Consider the following 26296-nt stretch of genomic DNA (forward strand, 5'->3'; position numbering starts at 1 on the left):
TATGCTGTGAAAATAAGGACATATCCCATTAATCATTCCTGTCAAGAATTATTCCTTAAACTTTGTCATTATGTCTTTTTAGTCTGTTAATATAGAAGCGCTCCCAAACTCTTTATTGTCATAAAAGAAAGACACCAAGGCAGGTATGTTTAATAATGTCCCACCACCTAGATTTGTCTTGTTGCTTTTGTGTGGTCATTTAATGTTTTGGTTTTTTTTCTATTTCCTATATCAGCATTAAAATACAATTTAGGTCTGGAGGCTTAACTAGATTCAGTATAAATTTTCATTTGTTTTAAAAAATCCATCATGGGTGAATATTTGTGGTATGTACTACATATTATCAGGTTGATCCACACTTGTGTTCCTACATTTGATTTCTTGGTTAATGTTATGGTCACCACATTCTCTGTTTTAAAGGTAAGGTTTTTCACCTGTGGGATGATACTTTGACAACATACAAATTCACAGTCCTTCGCCCCTCAAAGTTTCCCTAATTGTTTTAGCAGTCATCGGCAATCCTTGACCAAATAAATTTATTTTACTGAAGATGGAAAAATGATTTTTCTAATTCAAACATTTCTTTTATATTAATTTTATTCTTTTGTAAAGAAGTACTTTCTATCATTCACTGGAGATGAATTACAGTTACTCCTATAAAGGCATGGTCTATGCTTAATTTTTCATTTAATTACCACTTTTAAGAGTAATAGCCAGTGTGTAATAGTCACATGAATAGTGACAAATGAGTCTTCCTACTCTTTTAAGTTATAGTACACACACACACACACAGATGGTGCTAATAGATGGCCAGATAAATAGATAGCTTACAACAAATTACAAAATTCTTTTGATACTTAAATTGTCCCAAAGTTGAACAGTAGGAACCTGTTTTGTGTCATTTAGATATAACCATTTTAGTGTTCACCTTCTGTATTTTCTGCACCATACACATAATCATGCATTTCTGCAAGGAGTTTTTGTCCTTTTAATAGAGAATGGCATTTCAAACCCATTATACTTTGGTATAAAGTATGTTGCTTCTGAATATCGTTGTTTTTTTGCATTTTCAGTGGACAAAACCATACGCTTTTGTTAAAATATTTATGTAATAAGTTTCAGTGCACAACATAGTAATACTACTGCTGAAAAAATTACTGAATGACAAGATGTCTCTGCAGTCCTTTTCTGTCCTCAGGATAAGTGTCATTAAGGAAGTGTAGCATAAGGGGACTCTGTTCTTCAATCTATTTGGTTGTGTTGACAATTTGACCTAGAATTAGGATCAGTGGCCCCAGCTGTATTCAACTTGAGATTTAGCCTTCTCATCAAGTTTTTTGAATGTGTAAAATATTCATTTGGTTCTAAAAATGCAAAACTATATAAGAATATACGCAGAAAAGTTTTGCTTTTGACTCTGCAAAATGTTTCCTTCCAGTACATCTTTTGTAAATAAAATCAGCATCTGAAGATATGTGTACATACATATGTGTTTAAGTATGTACATTTATCTATATACTTTCCTAACTTCTTACACAAAAAGTAGCATACCATCTACCCTATCTATACTTTGCTCTCCTAATTTAACAATGTATGTACAATTACAAGTCCATACAAATGTCCTTCATTGTTTTTTATAGTACCGTGGTACTCCAACGGGTAGATTTTTTAAAGCTTTAAACTGTCTCTTACTTTGAATATTTGCCTTGTTTTAAATTTTTTACTGTAACCAACACTACAATGGATACCATCGGCATCTTTTTTCCCCCTTATTTACAAAGGACTCTATTTAGGTTGGACCCCTAGAAGTTGATTTGCTAAGTCAAAGTAAAAAAGCTATCTAGCATTTTGTGGTGTTAGTTTCCCCCACTAGTTTCCCCCGCTAGATTTTGTGTCATCTGGCCTGTAGACCAGTAAACTGTGACAATGGCTTTTTCCCCAGCAAATTTGCAAGGCCAGTAGAACTTGTTGTCGGCATTTTTGGATTTTAGATCTAAAAAATGAGAACATTTTTAAATGTGGGTTTTAATTTGAAATTTTTAAAGTGTTTTTCCTAGGTTTAAGGGTAATTTTTCCTGTTTTTCTTGTGTCAACTGTATTTTCAGTTATTCATTTTTCTATCAGAATTTGCTTTTCTGAAAGAGAGAGGGAAGGAGCGAGGGAGAGAAGGAGAGGGGGAGGGAGGGAGAGAAGGAGGGAGGAAAGAAAGGGGGAGCACGGAAAGAGAACAAACATAGGGGTTAAACTTCATCTATGATGAAAAGGTACACATTTCTTGTGGTTTTAGTTTGGGGTGGGTTTGTGTGTTTTTCCATGTCCAAGGTTTTTTTTTATGGAATCAAATTTATTCATCTTTTACCACTTCTGAATTTTGAGACATATTACGTAGGCTTCCCAATTCTGACATAAGATAACTAATACATGTTAAGCACTTGCATGGTTTCTTTGAAAATATTTATATATCTGATCGACTTGGAGTTTATCCTAGTGAAAGCTATGAAATACAGGTTCAATTTTAGGGTTTTTTTTTAATGACTATTATCTTCAAAATATTAATCAAAAACTTTTATCCCTGTGATTTAATTTATCACATACTATACTTCCATAGGTACTTGGGGCCAATTTTACTTTGGTGCCAGTGGTCTTTCTGATTATTCATGTACACACAACATATTGCTTTTATGAGAGAAGTGGTTTCTTTTTCTTTATTTTAATATCTAGTAGGGCCAATCGTCCTCTACCAGGGCCAATCGTCCTCTACCTTGTTGATCTTTTTTAGGGTCTTCCTGTCTATCCATGTTTGTTATTCTTTTCCATATGACATTCCTAATGAACCTGTTTACATATAGTGAAAATCTATGGTAATTCTATTGGGACCATGGTAAGTTTATATTTTACCTAGGGTAGATCAATGTCTTTACAATGTTTGATTGTTATAGTAAACAATTGTGCTTCCTTCCATCTTTTTAAGACAACTTTTGTGTCTTTCTGAAGAATTTAAATATTTTCCTTCTGTAGGTTTTGTACCTTTAATCTTAGGTATCATCTTTTACTGATTGTTTTTTAAAACAGGATCTTCTTTGGGATTATTGTTTGAATATCTGAAGGGTTTTGAATTTCCTAACTTTTAATACTCTGATACTGAAATCTTTGTATTGGTTTTTACTCTTTTTTTAAATTCCTCTTGAATTTTCCATACATATTATAAAAAGCAGGAAATTAAGCATGTTTCTTCTTTTCCAATTCTTATTGTTTTGAATAATAAGTCTAATTCAACCTTATATCAGTATAGATAGGATAGTGGCCCTTTTCCTTATTTTGGTGTTATTGCTCTATTGCTTCCTAGTATGTTGGATGTTGGTTTTGCTAGTGAGGCGTATACATTTTATCACGGTTAGAAAGTCACCATAATTTCTTATTTTATTGGTGTTTTGTTAACAAATAGTGGACTTTTTGAAAGTTTTTGTGTGTAGAGTATAAATTATATTAATGGATTATACTGTATTGAATCACCCTTGACTTTCTAGATTAAATCCTACTTAATTATGATACATTGTTTTTAATGTGCTTTTAGATTCTTCTGATATTATTTTATTCATGATTCAGCAAGATCAGTCTGTACTTTTCTTTTTTTATTACATATCTCTTATGCCACTGTGTCTCTAACATCCTTATAAAACGAATTGATGGCCTTGACTGGGTATAGCATTAATATCTTCATTCATAAAAATGCTCTGAAGGTTTTCTTGTCCTCCTTAATCTCTGTAACAGTTTGTGGCATTAGAATTACTTGCTTTTGCATGTGTGGTAGATTTTTCAGTGAAATTCAGTCTAGGTCTTTGTCTGCTTTTTCTTATCATACTTTTTAGAAATCTGAAAGTAAAAAAAACAATGGGTATATTAATGTTTTCCTGATGCATTATTGATACATTTTTTATCACAGAGCCTGAAAAATATTTTTGAAATGGAGCTTTTTCACTTATACCACTGTCTCAGCCAAAAAGACCATTTTTTTAAGATGGTATCTCTTCATTATTGTATTCTTCATCAGGTGATGATGAATAGATATGTTGTCTTGTTGATAGCTTATAGAACTTTAAAGCAGAAAGAGTGAAAAACACTTTTTTTTTTTTTTTTTGCGGTATGCGGGTGTCTCACTGCTGTGGCCTCTCCCATTGTGGAGCACAGGCTCCGGACGCGCAGGCTCAGCGGCCATGGCTCACGGGCCCAGCCGCTCTGCGGCATGTGGGATCTTCCCGGACCGGGACACAAACTCGTGTCCCCTGCATCGGCAGGTGGACTTCCAACCACTGCGCCACCAGGGAAGTCCCGAAAAACACTATTTATTAACTGAGATTGCTAACTCAGATCTTTTAAACGTCAGTTATTTTCTTTTCCTCTGCTTCTGATATCTGAAAGAAAGAGTGATGAATAATTACCAATCTGATAACTATTATGTATTTTGTCTATTAATTCACTAAAACAAACTCTGTTGATACTTTAATTTTTTAAAAACTTTCCGTGTTATGAATTTTTCTTCCCCACCTAACTTAATTGGAAAATTCTCTTCCCCATGACATCCTGAGATGTGATGTGCCCATGGAATTCTAAATCCGTTTCCTGGAATATGTTTATGCACAGCATGCAGAAACTTCCTATGTATTTTTTCTTCGCTCAGGGCATACTTCTTAATGACACATACCACCTGCTCAAAGCAAAAATTCTTTGTGATTTCTGAGTTACTCAAGGTCAGAAGCACATCTCAAAATCAGAGAATATAGTATTTTCAAATTTATGAATAATGCCCAATACCCTACCAGACTATGAAATCCAACGTCATTTTAAAGCACTATGTAAATTATTGATTGTAACGTGAATAGCAAGGATTCATTTTTTACCTTAATTATCGACATCAGGGTAGGAATATTGATAGGCCTGAGTAATTAAAATAGTTTAGATTATTTCTTTCAGAATTTTTGAATGTCTTACGCATGATTCAAGAATCAGTTTAGAGAAAAATGTGTGGTGTTTGAGCCCCATATTTGCTCTTTATCCTCTTTTCTTTTTTATATATTTTCCATTTATTCAGCAAAAATTTAAAAAGCATATGATATCCTTTACTTGGAAATGTACATATTTATATCTGTGTTATTTATGATGTCTTTCTTTATATTGTTGTGGACTTAATGTCCATGAAATAATCAATTCTGGTTCAATTCTAACCTGCTTAACATGGTAGCATACTAAAAATGATGAAATGCTTTCAGGTTTAGTGAGTTTAACTCTTGTCACTTTGCTATTAGAAGCCTAAGTGAAAACAAAGATCAATGTGAAAATAGGTGTCAGGATACTCAAAATTCTATAAACTGTGACACAGTAATTCTCATCATATAACTCTACCTTAAGAAAGCAGAAACTCAGCTAGTGACTTAAGTGTAAAGAAGTTCAACATTATTTAATGGAAAATTGGCAACTACTTATCCAATAATAAGGGACCAGGTTAATACTATATTTCTGAATTCTTGTGCTATATATTCAGTTGTGCAAAGATCAGCAAAGCTGATGATCCCTATTAGCACCTGTCAGTCAACACTTCAAAACTGTAAGCAAAAGCTTGCAAACTCAAAGTAACGCCTCAACTAAATGCATTGCCCCAACCCTGATAACTAAGTTCCAGCTGCATTGATGTGCTGTATGTTCCTTGGACATGCTGTACTTATTACTACCTCAGAGCCGTTGTACTCCAGTTACTATCACATTATCCATTTTCATCATCTTTATTACTGTTACCACTATTAGAAATCATCACATTGATATATTTCTCTTCTTTTTTTTACACTTAAGTATAGTTGTAGTTTCAGGTGTACAGCAGAGTGATTCAGTTATACATACATATGTATCTTTTTGTTCAGATTCTTTTCCCTTACAGGTTATATCATAAGATATTGAGTAGAGCTCCCTGTGCCGTATAGTAGGTCCTTGTTTGTTGTCTATTTTATATATAGTCGTGTGTATCTGTTAATCCCAAACTCCTAATTTCCACTCCCCCCCCCCACTTTTTTCCCCTGGTAATCATAAGTTTGTTTCTAAATCTGTGACTCTCTGTTTTGTAAATAAGTTCATTTGTACCTTTTTGTTTTTTGATTCCACGTATAAGCGATATCATATGATATGTGTCTTTCTCTGACTTACTTCACTTAGTATGATAATCTCCAGGTCCATCCATATTGCTGCAGATGGCCTTATTTCATTCCTTTTTATGGCTGAGGAATATTCCATTGTATATGTGTACCACATCATCTTTATCCATCCCTCTGTCGATGGACATTTCAGTTGCTTCCATGCCTTGGCTATTGTAAATAGTGCTGCCGGGAACACTGGGGTGCATGTGTCTTTTTGAATCATGGTTTTCTCCACATATATATGCCCAGGAGTGGAATTGCTGGATCATATGGTAGTTCTATATTTAGTTTTTTAAGGAACCTCCATACTGCTCTACAAAGGGGCTATACCGATTTACATTCCCGCCGATAGTGTAGGAGGGTTCCCTCTTCTCCACACGCTCTCCAGCATTTACGTTTATTTTCTTTTTATTATCTGTCTTTTTCTACTGGACTATAAGCTGCTGAGGCATGAGAGGCTGGCCTATTCTCTTCAGTACTGCATGTTAGCATAAACATATTTGTTGATACATTATAGGCACTCAAGTGTTTAACAAATAAATGAGTGAATAAAAAGTTAGTAATAGGATATCATGAAACTGTTAAAAAGCACTTGTGATGTTTCAGAAAAAAGCTTAAAACAATGAGTGTTGGCAAAATTGTATTTACCTTATATATATAAGCAGAGGGAAATGAACACATTAATGTTAAGGTTGATAACTCAGAGAAATATTAAAAATAAGAATGCTGCTTTTTTATTTGCTAAATCTTTTATAATGGGCATTATTACTTTTCGGGCATTATTACTTTTCAAATCTAAAAGTAAACACAATATCTGAAGCAAACAATAATATGATAGGAAAATCACATGAATGGAGACATTTCTCCCTTTTAACTACTTAATGCCTCCCCCTTGAATATACTACTGGAACACAACAAATTTTAGGAGAAAGAAAGTAACATACACATAACTTGGAAACCAAGATGTTCACAGATGCTAAAAAGCTGTATCTCGATAAAAATCATAAAGATTATCAAATGTTTGGTAAAGGATTTGATGTTCAAATACATTGCAACCAATGTTGATGGGAATGTTGTATGAGCATAAAAAGTTTATTTCCTTTTAAGATGTATAAGGCAGAAATATTTTATATCCCTTTATGAATGAGAAATTCATTACAGAATATCAAGAATCATTACATATCTGTTATGCCATTATGTCCCTAATATCCTTGTAAAATGAAACGACAATTGGATGTAATTTTCTTGACATGATTGGTTGTAAAATAACATTAAGTGGGTCAGAGCTCTAGGAATAAATCACAATTACCTTTTTCTTCTCTCCCAGAGATCTAGCCACTTAAATATGTTTTTAAATCATACTGTAAATAGAATTCTGACAAATACCAAAATTTTCCTAAACAATTTTGCCTAAAATTGACCAACTGCATTGTTTGAATGGATTGTATACATAATCAATAGTTTCCCTAAGTGATATCATCCACAGATCGATTCAAATTGTGCAGCAATCTAATATCACATTGACAGAGCAGTTATGGGCTTACTAAATGATTAGTCCCACTGTAATTTTCAGAAAAAATAAGTGCACTTTATTTCAGCTTGGAAATATAATTACACTCTTACTGCGCTCGACTAAGTATCATCAGAGAGAATACAGAATAAGGTACATTAGCAATGACATTACTTTGTTAGCTGAATTTTTTCTTATAAAATTATTTGATACTGAAGAGGGTATTTTTACAGTCAATTAAAACTTACATATTTAAGGAATGATATCTGTTTAATCACCTGAGAGTCACTGGGTTATCTTGGCAGTTCTTTTGACATAAATGAAAAACATGCAGGAAATGTTTCATTGAGGAAAGTAAAATTAATTATTTAATATAATAATTCCAGAGTCTCTTTTGATGGAAATGACAATCTCCACAATATTTTAAGAATTAAAGAGAGGAATGGTTTGAGGCTGTCATTAATTACCTTAGTTTTCTTTAATAAAGAACTCCAACTTTGTTCAAATCAGCAATAGGCTCAAATCAAATAATTGGGACTTTCTTTGGAAAGTTAGGAATCATTGGGAATGAACGCATCCAAGTAAGAATTAAGACATGATTAAAGTGAACTAAACAAGGAGGAATATTTTCTCATGTGAATGAGGTTGATATACAATGTGTTCAGCAGGGTGTAAGCAGCAAGTGACCGGTGAGTATTTTCCAGTGTGTCATAGTTCATCTTTATCTTGCCCTTAATTGAAATGAATTCTTTTAAATTTAATTATATCCATTTTTCTTAAATCTCTTTTTTCAGCTTTACTGAAATATTCACGTATAACATGTAAGTTTATGGTATACAGAGTGACAATTTGATACAAGTATATATTGCAAAATGATTACCACAATAAGGTTAGTTGATACCTCCGTTCCCTCATGTCCTTCCCATTGATGGTGGGGGGAGGAGAGAGTGAGAACATTTAACCCTCTTAACAACTTCAAGTATATATTAATGCAGTTTTGTTAATTATAGTCACCATGCTGTACATTATATTCCCAGAACTTACTGACTTTATAGCAGGGAGTTTGTATACTCTGAGCAAATTCTCCCCATTTTCCCCACTTCCAGCCCATGGCAATCACTGTTCTACTGCCTGACTATGAGATTGACTTTTATTTTTAGATTCCTCATATAAATGAGAACATAGAGTATGTGCCTTTCACTGTCTGCCTTTTTTCACTTCCCATAGTGCCCTCAAGGTCCATCCATGTCGTCACAAAAGGCATGACTGACTGCTTTCTCGTGGCTGAATAATATTGCACGATTGCCACTGTAGTTACAATTAGTACCTCTATTATTTTACAATATGATCATTTCTTTTTAGTGGTTAGAATAATTCAATTCTGGTCTTTTAGCAAGTTTAATGTTTGTAATCTGATGTTATTGTCTATATTCAGTATACTATGCATTTAGATCCCTAGGGCTTTTCCTCTTCAACGTCTATCCTATCTCTCCAACCCCTGTCCCCTGGTAACCACCATTTTATCTCTGTTTGCGTAAGTTGACTTTTTTATATTCCATATAGGAGTGACAGCTTGCAGTTTTAGCCTTTATCTGACTTACCTTACTTAGCATCATGCCCTCAAGGTCCATTCATGCTGTCACAAATGGCACGATGTTATACAGACCTTTCACACCTTGCTTAAAGTTATTCCTCAATAATTTTTTATGCTATTGTAAATATAATTGTGTTCTTTATTTTTTGCATAGTTCATTGTTAGTATATAGAAACACAGCGGATTTTTATGTTGATTTTTGTATACTACAAATTACTGAATTTGGTGATTAGTTCTAACAGCTTTTTGGTAGAGTCTTTAGCGTTTTCCATACATAACATCACGTTATCTGCCAACAGAGACAGTTTTACGTCTTCCTTTCCAGTGTGGATGCATTACGTCTTCCTTTCCAGTTTGGATGTTTGTTTTGTTTTTCCCTAATCGCTCTGGTGGGACTTCCAGGAATATGTTAAATAGGAGTAGAGCGTGAGCTCCTGGTCATACAGGAAAAGTTTTCAGTCTTACATGACTGAGCATGTTTGCTGTGAGGTTTCCAGGTTTCCCTATATGGCCTTTGGTATGCTGAGGCACAGTCCTTCTGTACCCATTTTGTTTAGTGTTTTTATCACCAAAGGATGTAGACTTCTGTCAAATATTTTTCTGCATTTATTGAAATGATCTTATGATTAATGTGGGGTATTGCATTTAATGATTTGCATATATTGATCCACCCTTGCATCCCAGGGAAAATCCACTTGATCGTGGTGTATGATCCTTTTAATGTACTATTGAACTCGATTTGCTAGTATTTTTGAGAATTTTTGCATCTGTATTCATCTATAGGGATATTGGCCTAGAGTCTTCCTTTCCTGTAGTATCCTAGTCTGACTTTGGTATCAGAGTAATGTTGACCTCATGAAATGAGTTGGGGAGTGTTCCCTCGTCTAATATTTTAAGAAGTATTGGCATTACTTCTTCTTTAAATGTTTGGTAAAATTCACCAGGGAAACAATAGGGTTGGGAAGTTTTTGATTACCGTTTAAATCCTTCCATTCAATATTGCTCTCTTCAGATTTTCTATTTCTTCATGATTCAGCCTTGGTAAGTTGTATGTTTCTAGGAATTTATTTATTTCGGTTATTCAATTTGTTGGCCTTTAATTGTTCACAGTAGTAGTATATGGTCCTTGTTTTTCTATGTTATTAATTGTAATGTCTTTCATTTCTGATTTGGGTCTTCCCTTACGTTCTCAGTTTGTCTGACTAAGCATTTGTCAACGTTTTCCTTTTATCTTAAAAAAACTAGCTTTTAGTTTCATTGATGTTTTCTATTGTCTTTTTTAGTCTCTATTTCATTCATTTCTGCCCTATTTTTGTCATGCCTTTACTTTTACTGACTTTACTTCTGACTAATTGTGCACTTTGGTGGTATTATCTAGTTCCTTGAGGTGTAAATTTAGGTTGTTTGAGATCTTTCTTTTTTCTAATGTATGAATTAACGTCCCTCTTAAAACTGCTTTTATTTGCTAGTTTGATATGTTGTGTTTCCATTTTACTTTGTTTCATGATTTGGACTTTTTATTTCTTTTTTTGACCCATTGATTATTCAGAAGCATGTTGTTTAATTTCCACACATTTGTGAATTTTCTTGTTTTCTTCCTATTACTGATTTTTTTTGTTTGATACAATTTTGGTTGGATAAGATACTTGGTATGATTGTAATACATTTAATACATTTGTTAAAATTGTTTTGTGACTTACGATACACACTGAAGAATATTCTGTGTGTTCTTCACAAAAATGTATATTCTGCAGTTGGGGTAGAATTTTCTGTATGTGTCTGTTAGGTCCATTTCATGTAGGATATAGGACAAGTGCAGTGTTTCCTTAGTGATTTTCTTTCTTTAAAGTATAGTTATTTTACAATAGTTTCGTGTGTAAAACATAATTAAATATTTTATAGATTATATTCCAATTTAAATCACTGCAAAATAGTAGCTATATTTCCCTGTGCTGTATATCTTGTTGCATATTTATTTTATACATAGCATTTGTATCTCTTAATCTCCTACCCCTATTTTGCCCCTCTCTCTCCACACTGGTAACCGCTAGTTTCTTCTCTAATATCTTTAAGTCTCTTTCTGTTTTGTTGTATTCATTTTTTTTTCAAGTTTCCACGTGTAAGTGATCACATATGGTCTTTGTCTTTCGCTGACATATTTCACTAAGCATAATACACTCCAGGTCCATCCGTGTTATTGTAAATAGCAGAATTTCTTTCTTTTTTATGGCTGAGTAATATTCTACTCTGTGGGTATGTGTGTGTGCGCGCGCACACACACACACACACACACACATCACCTCTTCTCTATCGAGTCATTTGTTGATGGACACTTAGGTTGCTCCCCTAGCTTGGCAATTATAAGCAATGCTGCTATGAGCATATGGGTGTGTGTATCTTTTTGAATAAGTGTTTTCATTTTCTTTGGGTACATACCCAGGAGTGGACTGCTGGATCATATGGTAGTTCTATTTTCAGTTTCTTGGGGACATTCCATACTATTTTCCATACTGCATGCAAAAACTTTAAATTCCGACCAACAGTGTACTAGAGTTCCCTTTTCTCCATATCCTCTCCAGCATTGGTTTCTGGTAGACTGTTTGATGATAGCCACTTTGACAGGTGTGAGGTGATATCTGATGGTTTTGATTTGCATGTCTCTGATGATAAGCAGTGCTGAGCTTCTTTTCATGTGCCTGATGGCCATCTGTATTTCTGCTGTGTAATTATGTCTATTCAGGTCTTCTGCCGATTTTTTTAAGCAGGTTTATTTGATATTGAGTTGTATGCGCTGTTTATATATTTTGGATTTTAACACCTTATCAGTCGTATCATTTGCAAATATTTTCTCCCTTTCAGTAGGTTGTCTTTTCTGTCAGTGGTTTCCTTTGCTGTGCAAAAGCTTTTAAGTAGGTCTCATTTCTTTTTGCTTTTAACTGAGGCAAAAAAATTACGTCAAAGAGTGTTCTGCCTATATTATCTGCTAGCAGTTTTATGTATTTTGGTCTTACATTTAGATCTGAAATCCATTTTGAGTTTATTTTTGTGTGCAGTGTGAGAAAATATTCTAAGTTCAGTCTTTTAGATGTAGCTATTCCATTTTCCCAGCACCACTAATTGAAGAGACTGTCCTTCTTTGTGATATCTTTGTCTGGTTTTGGTACCAGAATGAGTTGAGAAGTGTGTTTCTTCATCTGCCATTTTTTGAAATAGTTTCGGAATGGTAGGTGTTAACTCTTCTCTAATTGTTTGGTAGAATTCACCTGTAACCCCTTCTGGTCCTGAACTTTTATTTGTTGGGAATTTTTTAATTACTGATTCGATTTCAGTACTGGTAATTGGCCTGTTTGTGTTTTCCATTTCTTCCTCTATCAGTCTTGGGAGATGGTACGTATCTAAGAATTTGCCCCTTTCTTCCAGGTTGTCCATTTTATTGGCACAGAGTTGCTTGTAGTTGTCTCTTAGGATGCTTTGTATTTCTGCTGTGTCAGCTGTAACTTCTTTTTCCTTTCTAGAGTCCTCTCCCATTTTTTCTTGATGAGTCTGGCTAGAGGTTTATCTTTCCAAAGAAAGGTCAGCTTTTACTTTCATTGATGTTTGCTATGGTTTTGTCCCTCTTTCATTTATTTCTGCTCCGATCTTTAGATTTCTTTCCTTCCACTAAGTTTGGGTTTTGTTTGTTCTTCCTTCTCTAGTTGCATTTAGGCGTAAGGTGAGGTTGTTTATTTGAGATGTTTCTTGTTTCCTGAGGTATCGAAAACTGCCCCAGCTTCCCTAATTGTTGCCTCTATTTCTAGCTTAGAACCAACTAGAGAAAGCCAAATAGGCTCCCCTGACTATTCACACAAGATGCCCCACCAGGTAGCCCACCTCTGTCTTCCCCATGCCAACAGTCTCTGATCAGGGCCTTCCAATTTTCCACTCGAAAGCTTTTATACTTCTCCACCTGCCCTTGATTCTCTGCCAAATTCCAGTACTGGTGGCTTACTCCCTTCTTATAGCTCCTTCCTCATTTGGCTAGTCTTTGCTTATTTCCATAGGAGTCATAAGGAAAATGCCAATTATCCTCACAAGGAGCTACTGTGCCACACACACTCAAATGATAAAGTTAAACGGCTGACAGTTCCAAGTGTTTGTTAGTGAGAAAGCAGAGCAGTGGTTCTCACCCGGAGACCATGCCAAATGTTCCCTCGGGGCAAAAATTATCTGGAGACAGTTTTGGTTATCACAACTGGGGGACTGGGAGCTCTGCTACTGGAATCCAGTATGGATAGAGCCTAGGGATACTATTATAATAACGTCTCAAATGCATAGGAGATTCTCCTAAAACACAGCATTGTTCAGCCCCAAATGGCAGTAGTTAGTGCTGCTGCCGAGAAACTCTGATGTTGAGCAAATGGAACCCTCCGATGTGTACACCATATGATCCAGCAGTCCCACTTCTAAATACTTACCCAAGAGAAATGAAAGTGTTCATATGTTCACACAAAAGTTGTAGGGGAATATCCACAGAAGTATTATCTGCAATAATCAATAAACTAGAAACAACAAAAGGATGAATGGATACACAGACTTTGGTATCCATAACATGGAATTCTACTCAGCAATGAAAAGGGACAAAATATTACTATATATGCAGCACAGTGAATATCAGAAACATCACGCTAAGTAAAAGGAGTCAACACAAAAGACTTTATAGTGTTTGAGCCCACTTACACGAAATTCTAGAAAAGGCAAAACTATAGTGACAGAAGTTATATCAGTAGTTGCCCGGGACCAGGGTCAGGCAAGTGCATGGCATGCAAAAGGGGCAGAAACTTTAGAGGGTGATGGAATGATTCTATACCTTCATTGTGGTGATGGTTAAATACATATAATTACTAAACATCATCAAGGTTTACATTGAAAATGAGTAAGAATTATTCTATAAAATTTTATATATAAATATATATAGGGCTTCCCTGGTGGTGCAGTGGTTGAGAGTCCGCCTGCCAATGCAGGGGACACGGGTTCATGCGCCGGTCCGGGAAGATCCCACGTGCCGCGGAGCGGCTGGGCCTGTGAGCCATGGCCGCTGAGCCTGTGTGTCCGGAGCCTGTGCTCCGCAACGGGAGAGGCCACAACAGTGAGAGGCCCGCATACCGCAAAAATAATAATAATTTTATATATATATATATATATATATATATATATATATATATTTGAAATTAAAACAAGGAACTAGGAAGTATCCATTTGGGAATGATTAATTCTGTCAAATGCTCCCAGAGAGGCAAATAAGGTAGGAATGGAAACAAGAGGAGGCCATCGATGACCTTACCAAGAGCAGTTTGAGTAAAGTGGTTGGGTCAAAAGTCAGATTTTACCGGGCTTCACATAAACGGGAAGTAAGGAAACAGGCAATAAGTATACACTACCTTTTTGAGAAGTCTGAATTAAACGAGGAAGGGAGGGAGAGACTGCACGACAAGAGAGACAAGCACAAAGGCTAAAGGGAGAATATTCCAGAAGAGATGAGACTTAGTGAAGATGCAGAAGAGAAAGACTGAGGGGAAGGAATTAGGTTGAAAGCTTAACTGGGATGGTTGCCCTTGTTCAAGCCCCTCATCCAGAGTAGAAAAACGGAAATTAAGGTATGGTTGTATATACATTCGTAGGTAGGTAGGGCAGGAAGCTCAGAGAGATGGTGGCTTTCTCAATTTTCTCAGTAAACTAGGAAGCAAGCAAGTTTGGTTAGAGAGAAGGAGAATGGTGACCTTGAGAAGTGAAGTTTTGTAGCCAGAAGGGAGGAACTCAGTGTGATCTATAGCTAATAAAGGCCAAGAAAAGGATTGGGCAGTGCTAATGGTATTGATGAACTTGCAGACCATGAACTGGTAGTGGTTTATGTTTACAAAGTTGACTGATACATTTAGAAAGTATAGCCTTGGATGTTAACTAGACTAATTGTGGTAAAAATTGCACAATATATACAAATATCTGCTGTACACTTGAAACTACTGTTATGTTAATTACACTTTTAATTGAGGTATAGTCTTACAAATTTTATTAGAAGCCAGAAAGTTTAATTTCAGCATCGATCGCAGTTTTGCTTGGAAGGTGTGGCTGGAGGAAAGAGATATGAAGGTATCAAGAATTTTAGGGAGAGTATTGTTTTAGATTGTGGGATCCAGGACCAGTAGGAGAGAGTGTACAGGAAAGAACTATTTGTTATTTGTTAGGGTTACTTATCTGTTAGCAATACAACCCCTGCTTCTGTAAAGCACATATATATATATATATATATATATATATATATATATATATACACACACACACACACACACACACACACACACACGCCTAGTCTTAGGCTAAGACAATTTCAAAGAAACACCTTTTTAAGCATATGCTAAAGGAGGAGAATCCATACGATAGAGAACAGACAAAATTGGTTAGTTTTTTCAAAGGCCATCTACCATTGGTAGATTGGGTATGTTTTTTTATTTAAATTACCGGTTTTATATCTATATCTGTATATCAATTAGAAATGTTTCAAGGTTTATAGCTAATCCTTAGCCTGATTTCAACAAACGCTGTAAGTAAGAATTTGAGCATAATAGATCCCTTAGATGGTCTTGTGATTTATGACATCTTATCACTGTGACATAATGGTTAATACAATTCATTTAGTTTCATAAGTATACATAATGCTGTCATGTTGGACATGAAAAATAATCTGAGATGAACGGGAAAATATTTTCATACCGTTTTTGTAGTGTTGTTTTTATATCTTAAAACAACAACAAAGAAAACAGTCTTTCAAACCAAGTCCTTACTGTTTCATGTTTATGCAAAATAAAATAGTATACCTCACTTATTTTTTAATTTTATAAAAGTAAAGCAGTTTGTATATTGCGGTTTTCAATATATGTATATATTTAAGATACCTAAAATATAAAAATACTGATGAGAATAAAGTTACAATTTTGAAATTCTCACATAACATACCAAAAAAAGCCTCAGAAGACATATTTCTCATGTCTCAAGCTTTAACCGTTTCCACAGGCAATTCAGGCAACTCACTTTGCACTTGACAATATGAAGCCTGTAAATGAGTGTGTCTGGTGTCTGCAGGTATGCATGCCTGCTTCACACAAAGGAGCCACATGTAACAACGATTTACCATGCATAGAAACATATGCAATAATTGATGGGGAATGAGAGCCTTTTTATATGATGTGTTTCTTTTCAGATGTTCTGTGATCCGTGATACTGACACTTTCCAAGTAAAGCTCCAGGTCATTTACAAGAAAGTATTATTTTAGAAAATAAGTAGTTAGAAAAAATCCTACATCTGTACAAGCTAGGTTAAGCACCACTTTTGAAGGCAAGGGGAACTGCCTTTGTCTGGATTGTAAAACCTAAGTTTAGATAAAGAATCTGGCAAGCAAGCTGAAAGGCAGAAGGCATAAAAGGAACACGGTGTTATTAATGCTTATCACTCCTTAGGTCCATGCGGTTCAATGACAGTTTCAAAGGGATGTGCCGATAAACGATTTGCCTATAGCTTGGCACAGTGTGCTGTGATGCCAGTAAGCCTCTTGCGGAACAAAGAAAGCTAAGACACTTCTGAAGCTTGAACAGCTGAAGGACAGCTCTGAACCCAAGTGGCAGGTAGTGTTTCCCTCGGGCTTTTGTTACATATATATGTATGATACATAACAAATTCATATATATATATAAATATCTCTACGAGACTATATCAACGTGCTGTGTTAATAACAAAGTAGTAACCGCAATCGCTGCCGTAGTCTCAGAAGGTTTTATGGGAGCGTCTAACAAAACCTTAAGTGCTCAAGAAAATAGCACTGTTTTCACTTTACTGCAGATCTTAAATTTGCCGGATCTTTCTAAACTGGTACCACTGAAAATGCCACTGTGTTATCAGCAATGAGAAAAATGTCAGGAACTACAGAATATAAGCATTTACTTATTCTCCCAAATAAAATTCAGAGACAGTGAACTCCAGCTAAATGTTAGATCGTCATCTTGAATATGTATTATCGAGTAGGCAAAATATGCAAACGGTAGTTTAAAACTCATCGATATTTTACTCATTTTCTTTACCTGATGATCAACTGCTTTAAATTCAGAATACTAACTGTCCTGTACACAGGCCTGAACCTGCATATGACAGAATAAAAGTAAGTCAAAGGGAAAGTTCTATTCCCTTTATCTTCGTAGAAATTGAGTACTTTGTTTTATAATCCCTATGTTCAAATATGGAAATGTTAGTGGTTTAAAAGGGTTGTAGGGTATTTAACCAAAATGTATTTAACTTGTTACCTCTGAAGATTTAAGTTGATTTCGTTTATTTTCTTAAAACAATGGTGTAATGTGCATAGGACTCTATAGAAGTGTGTGAGCATATCCATAGAAAAGATTCCTAGAAGTGGAGATTCTAACCAAACATATATATATATATGCATTTTTAATTTTGTAGCTGTTGCTAAATGGTTTTCCAAACCAGTGGCACAAATGCATAGTCTGAGCACTAAAGCCTTAATGCCCTGTTAACCCATGTTCTGGGCCATATTGGGCATTACCAAAATGTTTCTTTTCAAAATAATAGGTGAAAAAAGTGACCCCCTCAGTGTTGTTTTGTCTGTATTACCTCACCTATGAATGACTGACTTTTATCTAGAGGATTATTACTTACTTATTACATTTCAGTATTTGTGTTTCTTGTAGGGAGTAAATTTTATTTTTTCATACTGATATATAACATAACAATAGAAGGCATACAAATCACAAGTGTACAGTACAAATTACCACCAAGTAAATCTGACATAATAGAACTTTACCATCATTTTAGAAGAGCCCCAGTTTTTCCTCTCTGCTGCTAACCTCTTCTCCAAAAGTAACCCCTATCCTGAAACGTAACAATACAGAATTGCTTTGCTGGTTTTTGAACTCTTTATGTAAAGAATCACACAGCTGATATCTTTTTGTGTCAGTGTTCTGTTTCTCAAAATTGTGTCTGTGAGATTTATTCTTCTTTTATGTTCCTTTTTAATTGCTGTATAGGATTTGTATAACTGTTACAGTGTATTTATCCATTGGCTACTGGACATTTGGAATGTTTTAAAAATTCTGTTATGAATAATACATTGTTAATAATTCCATACATTTCTGGGTTTTCAAAAATGTCATATCTGGTATTTTCTTACTAATTTCTATAACTTCGTTATATATGCTGTTATTATCTTCCCCCCCGTAGGTCTTACATTTTTAATCTCTTAAGAACTTTTTTCATATAAATGCTTAATTTTAAGTTATCAATCATTTCCTTTATTAAACCCGAGATTAAAACTTCTAACTATAAATTTTTCCTTGCAGTGAGTTTGTGAACTTATTTTCTGCTCTTATTTCCTAAAGACTCCTGTTTTACTCTTTCTTTCGTATTTAGATAATTCACCTGAACTTGATTTTTGAGTATGGGGGGAAGATGGGGAAAGGGGTCAGATTTCATTATTTTCATATATAGATATGCAAGTGATAGATAGCACACGACTTTTTAAACTGATCTTTCTCCACCGCTCTTCAATGCCCTCTTTTTTATATGTCTGTCTGTTTGTGGAGGTCTACTTGGACACTCGATATTGGTCTTGCTGTATATCCTTGTACCAAAAGTACATTGTTTAAATACTGTACCACCTTAATAAGAATTCTTGATACCTGTTAGAATAAGTCATTCCATATTGGCCTTCCCCTTCAAGATTGTATTTGCTCCTTTTGCCCCTTAAATTTCTTTCACACATTGCTTATATAGAATGATACTGCTTAATTTGCAAATATGAAGAGATACTGTAGTTATCTTTTATTTCGACCTTAATTTCCATGGGACTAGAAATATAATCTGTATGAATGATTATCTGTGTAATTCTTAGAATTTATTTCAGAATTCCCTTTTTGGCCTAGCAGGTTGTATAAATATGCCAAATGAACTTGAACTTGAAAAGAATGAGTGTTTGTTTTGCACTTTGGCAGGAGGCGGTGGAGTTTGGAGCCTGTTCTATATACTTCAATTATATTAAGTTGATACATCTTTTTCAAAGTTTCTATATCCTTATTTTTGACTTCCTATTCAAACATTTAAAGAGCAAACATTTAAAGAGGTATAGTAAAATCTTTGTGATTTTAGATTTGCCATTTTTTCCTTTTATTTATTAATGTTAAGTTTTGTATTATCTTCTGAGGATATGTTATTAGGGGCACAAACACATTTATAATTGTTATATCTTCCTGGGGATTAATCCCTTTAATCACTATGAAAGAGCTATACTCAATTTTCTGTTTAATATTAGTACAATGTATCTTTATCCCAATCCTTTATTTCATATTTCATGTATTTTTGTATTTGAGCTGTAATTCCTAGAAAAAGTGCAAGAAAAGAAAACAAAAAACAGTGCAGATGATTCCCTTCCCCGTCCTCTCATAATGGTACTATCATAAATAGCTATACTGCCCAAGGCACTCTACAGATTCAATGCAATCCCTATCAAATGACCAATGGCATTTTTTGCAGATCTGGAACAAAAAAATCTTGAAATTTGTACAGACACACAAAAGACCCTGAATAGCCAAAGCAGTCTTGAGGGAAAAAAACAGAGCTGGAGGAATCAGGCTCCCTGGCTTCAGACTATACTACAAAGCTACAGTAATCAAAACAGTATGGTACTGGCACAAAACTGGCACAAAAGCAGAACTATAGATCAGTGGAACAGGATAGAAAGCCCAGAAATAAACCCACACACCTATGGTCACCTAATCTTTAATGAAGGAGGCAAGACTATACAATAGAGAAAAGAAAGACAGTCTTTTCAATAAGTGGTGCTGGAAAAATAGGACAGCTACATGTAAAAGAATGAAATTGGAACATTCTCTGACACCATACACAAAGATAAACTCAAAATGGATTAAAGACCTAAATACTATAAAACTCTCTGGCATAAATTGCAGCAGTATTCTTTTGGATCCACCTCCTGTAGTAATGCAAATAAAAATAAACAAACGGGACCAAATTAAACTTAACAGCTTTTGCACAACAAAGGAAACCATAAACTCCATGAAAAGACAACCCATAGAATGGGAGAAAACATTTGCAAATGATGAGACCGACAAGGGATTAATCTCCCAAATACACAAACAGCTCATGCAGCTCAATATTAAGAAAACAACCCAATCAAAACATAGGCAGAAGATCTAAAGAGACATTTCTCCAAAGAAGACAATAGGCACATGAAAAGATGTGCATCATCACTAATTACTGGACAAATGCAAATCAAATCTAAATGAGGTATCCCCCCACAAAGGCCAGAATGGCCATCATCAAAAAGTCTACAGACAATAAATGCTAGAGGGTGTGTGGAGAAAAGGGAACCCTCCTACACTGTTGGTGGGAATGTAAATTGATACAGCCACTATGGAGGACAGTATGGAGGTTCCTTTCAAAACTAAAAATAGAACTATCATATGATTCAGCAATCCCACTCCCAGGCATCTGTCCAGAGAAAACCGTACTTTGAAAACATACACCCCAATTTTCTTTGCAGCCCTATTTACAATAGGGAAGACATGGAAGCAACCTAAGTGTCCATCGACAGATGTATGGATAAAGAAAGCATGGTACATATATACAATGGAATATTACTCAGCCATAAAAAAATCAAATAATGCCATTTGCAGCAACATGGATGGACTTAGAGATTATCATAGTAAGGGAAGTAAGGCAGAGAAAGACAAATAGCATATATCACTTATACATGGAATCTAAAAAAATGATACAAATGAACTTACTTACAAAATAGAAACAGTCTCACACACTTCAAAAACACACTTGAGGTTACCAAAGGGGAAAGGTGGAGGGGAGGGATAAATCGGGAGTTTGGTGTTAACATACACACACTACTAAATATAAAACAGGTAATCAACAAGGATCTACTGTATAGCACAGGGAACTTAACACTCTGTAATAACCTATATGGGGGAAAAATCTGAAAAAGAATGAATATATGTATAACTAAATCACTTTCCTGTACACCTGAAACTAACACAACATTGTAAATCAAATATACTCCAATATAAAATAAAAATTAACAACAAAAAAAGAAGTTTTGAGATACTTTGAAAATAGGACTTTAAGACCACTGTATTTCTAAATTCATCTTTATTTCCCAAGTGTAGTCTTTTTGGAAACCATCCTAAAGCATGGGTAATAAGTCAGACGCCCTCATCCTGAGAGGGTGTTGATCACCAATTTTTTCCACTAATCCCAGTAAACTTGCCAAAATACCTGCTCTGCCCATAGTTTCTCAGCCTCCTCTTAGAAACAGGAGCTATCTCAAAGGTCTACATGGCACCAAATGCATTTTTCCCATTTTCAAACGGGACAAACGTATTTTTTAAGAAATACCTGTACTTTACAATAGAGGAATTATATTCTGCTGTCCTACTTCTCAATAGTTGCCACTTCTTTTATATACCTGTACTATTTTTTTTCCCTAAACACTGGCCATTCATTCAAGTTTGAAATGAGTAAGTTGCATACGCTCAAGTTAAGGCACTTGTTTTATTCTGCATAAAGTTCCAGACTCTCTATTTTGACACCATTTTTGAAAACAATCTTTGCCAAAAATATTTATTTTTTTCTGTTGCATCTCTATTTCTTATTAAATGTTAGTAATAGCACTTAATTTTGAAAAAGTCTCTCTACTCATTTTAAGCTCTTTTAAACCACTTCTATTAGTTATCTTTTTTGACCAAAGAGAATGCATGATTGAATTTAATAAGATATTCAAGATGGATTTAAAACTTGAAACAAATAGATAAAAGAGCTTTAACACAGAACAATTAAAGCAAGACTAGTGAGAGATGAAGTGAAATGCAAAAGGATCTGAAGGGAGTCTTTGAATGTGATATTAAAGCAACTGTGAAAACTGATACCTATTGATGATTCCTTAATAGACCAGTCCTAAATAAGAGTAGTTCACAAGTTTACTTGAAAATAAATATATAACTAATTCTAGATTGCAAAGAAATAAACACAGGTATAGATATCTTTCTATCAAATGCCTTTTGTGAGTAAACCATACATCAAAAATAGAGGTATATGTCTTTTCTCCAGCTGGTGGTTTAAATGCAGTTAGTCTGATTTCCGTAAACTGCAGTCACAAATCAGTCTCATTGCGTTATTGTAATTATGTCTTGTATAAGGCAGAAATTAGAGGTTTACATAAACATGCAATCAAATACATTTCAGGAATCAGGAAAATTTTAAAAGGCTGCTTTTCTTCTTATGTTTAAGATACTTAGAAATTATTTCTCTTCTCAGTCTCAATTTCTTTATGCATAAAATCAGATGCTAGTAATACCTTACATAGATACTATAAGGGTTATTTAAAACAGATTACGTGGAGTGCTTAATACATACAGTGGCAATCTCTTTGTTATTGCTCAGCAAATGTTATTTGAATCTGAATATAAAATTGATCTAATGTCCAAACAATTTACATTCCATTTTCTTCTATCAGATACCATTTAAAATAAAATGTCAAGCTGTGCAACATATCTAAAATTGATTTTTTAAAATTTCATTACTATAAGCATGAGTGTTCGTGTCAGATTCTTACTGTTGTCTAAACAAACAGGAAGCGAAACTGGCAGCAAATGACAAATCATAACATAAAAGAAATGGTGCCCAAAGAAGATGTATGAGATGATCCATTAGATTGCAGAAAAATGGTTAGAAATTGTTTATAATTTTAAATATGTTGAGGCTTTCTTTATGATGTAGATTAAAAGAACCAAACCCAAATATTAGGGATCCTCCCTCAAAGCCCACCCACAATTGTGATACACTTGTCGCTACTGCTCATGGCTGAGTTTTGAACAGCACTGCGTGGCCCGTTGCTATTGTTTGCACCAAACATACAAGGACTCCGACATCAGAACAAATATACTCTGGGGGAAAAAAAAAATCGGAAAAGTCAAATGAAAAGTAAACGTAACAATACATTATTTAATACATAGCAGAGCATTTTTGTGTTTTTGATTTGTTTTTTGAAAAAACTATAGCCTGGTTTCCCAGTCCTTTGACTTTCCAGCTTAAAAACAAGTCGCCAAAGGAGATCACAAGTAATTAACTTTATATCATTAAGAGATTAATCAAAATGATTTAATGGTGTTATTTGGAAAGTCGTCTTTAATTTTTAAATGAATCTGGATTTTCCATAACTCAAGTGTTTTATGCTATGCTTACCGTGTTTTACCAATATAGACTTCACATATCTTTTACTTAATATGCAAAAATTCACAAAGAGCCTATAACATGCATTGGGACATATTTATTTTTGTTCTTTAGGACCAAGTATGGGACATTTTAAAAAATATTTTTATTGGGGTATAGTTGATTTACAATGTTGTGTCAGTTTCAGGTGTACAGCAAAATGAATCTGTTATACATACACATATATCCACTCTTTTTTAGATTCTTTTCCCATATAGGCCATTACAGAGTATTGAGTAGAGTTCCCTGTGCTATACATTAAGTTCTTGTTATTCATGTTATATGTAGTAGTGTGTATGTGTCAAGTGTGGAACATTTAAAACATTTTTCCATATATAGCCCCATTCTATCTTTTAGTTAATCACACCTACCTACTGTGTGATTAACTAAAAGATAGAAATCAATTAAGAAAGCAAAAACTCTTGAACTCCTTTCTGTTATAGCTTAGTTTCTAAAAATTCTATTCAATCTCTATTTCCAAATATTCCTGATAAAATCCTCATTTAGTTAAAATTATACTGGAAAATAAGGCTTTAGACAGTGAGCTTCTTTATTTTTCAAAAATAAAATGTATTGTTATTATCAAAACTTGAACATATGTTTTATTTTTTTAATTTTGAAATCATTTAGAGTAATAGGAAGTTGCAAAGACAGTATAGAAAGTTTCCGTGTAACCTTCACCCTGCATCCCTTATTGGTTACATCTTATTATGTAAACAGATTCAAAGGGTCACATACTGCATGATTCTATTTATATAAGATTCTCCAAACAACAAAAGTATAGAGATGGAAAACACATTAGTGATTGCAAGGGTTGAGAAGGGTGGGTAGAAGGAGGTAGGTGTGTCTATGAAGAGGTATTATGAGGGACATCATTGTGGTAATACAGTAATTCTGTATTGATTGCAGTGGTGACTACATGTATTTACACGTGATAAAGTTACTTGAAACTACACAGATACCTTATACCAATGTCAGTTCCTTGAGTTGGATATTATATTACAGACATTGAAAATGTAGCCAATAAGGGACAGCATGGCTCCTGTCTGCCCTGGCTGATCTAGCTACTGCTCCTGATGACAGCTGAACTTACCGGGTACAGAGCCCCCAGCATGTGATACCGTCCTTTGAGGGTGGCTTTGGATCACATGGACCTTGTGTTTTTGTGGAAGCAGCACTGATTCTTCTTGAATCAAATATTCTGGGTATGGGTCTATGTGCAACATTCCTGCATATACAGTCTCTCAGCCAGTGCCTCTATCCAAGGATACGTAGTGTTTTTGTCCATGAACCTGACGTACTGCATAAATCTAACATAAGGCACCCAATTGAAAGAAAATGGGGTGCAGCAGATCATGGGATACACTGGTGCTATCACATACTGTACCACCAGCAGCTGCTGGCTTGATAGAGTGATGAGACTGCTTTTTGAAGGTGCAGCACAAAGGACAAGTTAGACATATTGCCTATGATCTTTACCATCCTTCCTGATACACCATCCTCCGGCATGCAGTCTATACTCTAAGTCGAGAACCATTATTCTATATATACGCTGCTCCCAATAGAGAGAATACGTGGTTCTGGGAACCAAAGTTTGGAAACAGCGGTGTCCTGCTTATAATCATTTCCTATGACTTGAAGAATCTGTGCTTTCTGTCTCTTGTTCCCACAAGGAAAAGCACTTGCACCAGAATTTTTGTAAATGTTACATTAAATTTTAAGTTTCGCCCACTGCACGGTCACTTTGATCTTATGCACACAAGAAGGCAAGGAAAAGGGTAACCATTGGACAGGAGTAACTGACCCTGAACATCAGAAGGAGATAGAGCTGCTGTAATAGTTTAGGGCGAGGAATATACTTGGCCAACCAGGTGATCAACTAGGGCCTCCTCTGTCTCTTAAATCTTCCCTAACCAATTTTTGGCTTTTGAGAAGATGGAAGATAGTCTCATTTTTTCTCTTTTAATTTTTTTTTTTTTTTTTTGCTGCAGCATTCATGACATCATTCCTTGTTATTGATGGTCAGAAAATTCAGGATATATTCCAGTATGGATCACTGTCTAAGGATGGTGGGTTCTGCCAGCCTGATAGCTGCTGGCCGCTCGATGCAGTTTGCCTGCTGGGAGAACCCAACACCTAAAGTGATATCGAATGGAAGGAGTGTGGAAAATGTAGATATGCAATTACATAGTATTTATTACCTAAGTTGACTCAAAGCAGAAGCAGCAGAAAGAAGCCCTGTCTAACATGCAACCTCTCAGTGCTTAACTCATAATCTTCCTTGCCCTTGGTGGGGGTCTCAGCTCCCCTCTAGGCCTCCACTGATACATCCCCGCTGCCCTGCTGTTTCTTGGGCCCTGATGTTCCTAGCTTGTCTGACATCTTTCCACCTTTCAGTCTTTTTAATGTTCATTTTACATAGAAAGTCCAGAGTTTTTAGTTGTCAGTAGCTGGAAGAATAAGGGAAAGAACATCTATTCCATCTTCCCAGAAGCAAAATATCACATTGCGTTTTAATTCTGTTTTAACTGCTATACAAGGCTCACTTCTCTAAATTGGACGCATATTTAGGCTTTGGAGCCATTGTGTGCCCTCACGATTAATACCCATTTCCCAGTGCAAGGTGAGTCTGAAACCAAGCAGGACCTTGTGGGGCTCCTGGGCACAGATGCCTTTCTGTG

At 35.0% G+C, this 26296-nt stretch overlaps 1 long non-coding RNA gene across 4 annotated transcripts in view; it reads left to right on the forward strand.

Moving 5' to 3' along the window:
- Nucleotides 1-18622, forward strand: part of LOC141279460 (uncharacterized) — a 506894-nt gene extending 488272 nt beyond the window's left edge. For all 4 annotated transcript variants that reach the window (XR_012333714.1, XR_012333716.1, XR_012333715.1 and 1 more), the window contains one exon: nt 16778-18622. This is a non-coding gene — a long non-coding RNA (uncharacterized lncRNA). The remainder of the gene's footprint in view (nt 1-16777) is intronic.
- The last annotated feature ends 7674 nt before the right edge of the window (nt 18623-26296 follow it).

This window comes from Tursiops truncatus, chromosome 9, assembly GCF_011762595.2.
Source record: "Tursiops truncatus isolate mTurTru1 chromosome 9, mTurTru1.mat.Y, whole genome shotgun sequence".
Classification (NCBI taxonomy): Eukaryota; Metazoa; Chordata; class Mammalia; order Artiodactyla; family Delphinidae; genus Tursiops; species Tursiops truncatus.